General features: G+C 24.4%; 1 long non-coding RNA gene across 1 annotated transcript; it reads left to right on the top strand.

Annotated features, from left to right (window-relative positions):
- The first annotated feature begins 1,231 nt into the window (after positions 1-1,231).
- On the top strand, positions 1,232-1,794 carry LOC114168207 (uncharacterized). The gene is made up of 2 exons (XR_003600639.2): positions 1,232-1,391; positions 1,524-1,794. It is a non-coding gene; the product is annotated as an uncharacterized LOC114168207 (long non-coding RNA).
- The last annotated feature ends 986 nt before the right edge of the window (positions 1,795-2,780 follow it).

Here is a 2,780-nt window from a genome sequence, read left to right on the forward strand (position 1 = left end):
TATTTTTTATCTTGAAATTTTTGTTTTTTTTTTCTCCTTACATTTTTCATCACCTTCCTCTACTTTCCTTCACCTTTCTTTAGGTGATGGTAGACGGAAGTGGAGAGAAAAAAAAACATGAAAAATTCTAAAATAGAATTTAATTTATATTTTGATGTGTCACCTTCCAAACAACATTAATATTAATTTAATGAAAGGACTCATCAAGTCTTTAAAAAAAAAAATAAAGACTCAATTAGATAAAAATAAAATATAAAAACAAAAAAATACCTAAATATAAAAACCAAATTACTAACTAAACGTTTCATAATATAAGCATACGTAACTTTAGTTTTATTTTCTTCGGTTACTTAAACTAAATATTATTTTTATTTGTGATTTGTATTAATGAATAATGGAAAAACAATTAAAATAGTGAACAATTAAGACTATTTAGAACAATTAAGAGTAATTTTAAAAAAAATAAAGAATTCAATAAATTATTATAAAATAAGTTTAAATTTAATTCATTCTTACATACGCATAAGGTTCTGATTATTCAGATTTGTACATGGTCTAATAACGTGTTGGGTTATATATTCTTTCATATGTTTTGGTTATATATGGATTATAGTTATAGTCATTGAGAGATTGTAGTTCTATATGATTATATGATATTAGTCTTTACACATATAAAACCTTTGACACCAGTTTTACACTAAAATCTTAAGGTAATGATTTTTCCTTTTCGTATGGATAAATTCCCCTTTAGGTATATGAGTGACCCCTTTTTATTATGGTTATGGTTATGCGGTCAGTCACTCCGAACCATCGGCTCTGATACCACTATTGGGTTATATATTCTTTCATATGTTTTGGTTATATATGGATTATGTTTATAGTCATTGAGAGATTGTGGTTCTATATGGTTATATGACATTAGTCTTTACACATATAAGACCTTTGACATCAGTTTTACACAAAAACCTTAAGACAATGATGTTATGAGTCTTTATTCTTATGTAGTGTTTAACTTTGTCTATTTTATTCAATGTGAGACTTTGACTCACACTTAGACTATTCCCAACATAACATATGATAGACCCTACAAAGCGATAGAATCTAATAATATTAAAAAATAATTTTCATTCTAAATCAGTTTAACAAAATCGATGATGATTGTCCTTGTTTATAATTTAAATTGTCAGTAAATATAAATTGATTATTTTTATTAGATATGTGTGATAATATTAGTATATATATCACATAATACATTATACCAACCCATAAAAAAGAATTATTTTGGAGAGTTAAAGTGAAGAGTTACCAACTTAACATTACTCAAAGATCATTTAACATGAAGTTCATCACTTCAATTTTGTTCCTGCTGCTTGTTCTTTCCATGGAAATTGGTATGTTTTGTTTTTCCCACTCAACCTACTCATTAATTTGTACTTACACTAATCTTTGAAATTAATTTTTGTTGTGAATGAGTTTAATTATTATGAAGTTGAGTGTTGAATAATATTGTGTTTGTGATGTAGAAAATGAAGGAGCAATGAAAATGGTAGAAGCAGAAGTGTGTTATCAAGAGTTCTACTGGTCAGATTGTGGTTTCTTCGTGTGTAAACCTGAATGTATCAAAAGATATGGAAAATCTGCGAATGGAATGTGTTATGACTCTCTTACATGCATGTGCAGTTTCTATTGTAAATAGGCCTTTCGTTTTATCATCAAACGTTATTCTTATATGAATATCAATTTAAATGATCCACAATAATGGATTCAAAATAAAATAAAATAACTCTTTTGCTATTTCTTTTCTATTACCTTTTCTAGTTTCAATTTAACATATTTAGATTCAATGGTGGTGATCAATGAAGATTCGATATACCGATACGTTTAAGATATGATCTGTCATATATGTATGTTGAAAAATTATAATAATTCTAAAAAAATAATAAATATATAATTGTTATTGTGTGACTCAAAATTAAAATCGTATGTATTAAAGTTGTTAACATAAAAAATATAAAAAATTACCATTATAAAAATATTATTATTGTTAAAGTATTAGAAATGGATATGTCTCCAGCACAAATATACGTCTTAAATTGAAATATCATACATTATATTATAATAGTGATTATATTTGTGTAGCATGCTAATGAGAATTGATTTGAATTTAGTCTTAAGTACAGTAATTTGAGGTATGGTTTTGACTTGTCCTTAAATTTACCTTTTAATGTCACGCATTAATTACATTGTCTTGTAGTTAATGAATTGTATTAATTGTTATTAAATTCTTAGTTATATTGTATAGTTAATAAATTGTAGTAATTATTATTACTAGATTACAAGTGATGTTGTGGGTGGTTGACGAGCAAGTCATCCATTCATTAACAAAATGCTCTTGGTAGTTTGTGTTCTAAGGATATTAGTTAAGATAAATAATATGTATTAAATTTTATAAAAAATATTTAGGTAAGTATAATATTAAATTAAATTTGATCTAATCATTATTAATGTAATTTTATTTTATTTAAAAGATAGAAATGTTCATGATTATTATACATGTATGTTTCATATTTTATTTAACATTCATCAATAGAAGTTAAAAAATAATAAAATAACTATGTTTTAATGTTGTTAAAAATTAAATATAATTAAATATAAAGAAGTTTAAATTAACTGAACAACCATAAAAAAATAGTGTTAAATACTACAAAATTTATAAAAAAGAAACAAAAAGAAAATGTTTAGTAGAGATCTTAAAAATTCCAAAGTCATTCTTCTGTATC

Source organism: Vigna unguiculata, chromosome 11, assembly GCF_037176805.1.
Source record: "Vigna unguiculata cultivar grain cowpea cultivar isolate G323 ecotype 2 chromosome 11, ASM3717680v1, whole genome shotgun sequence".
NCBI lineage: Eukaryota > Viridiplantae > Streptophyta > Magnoliopsida > Fabales > Fabaceae > Vigna > Vigna unguiculata.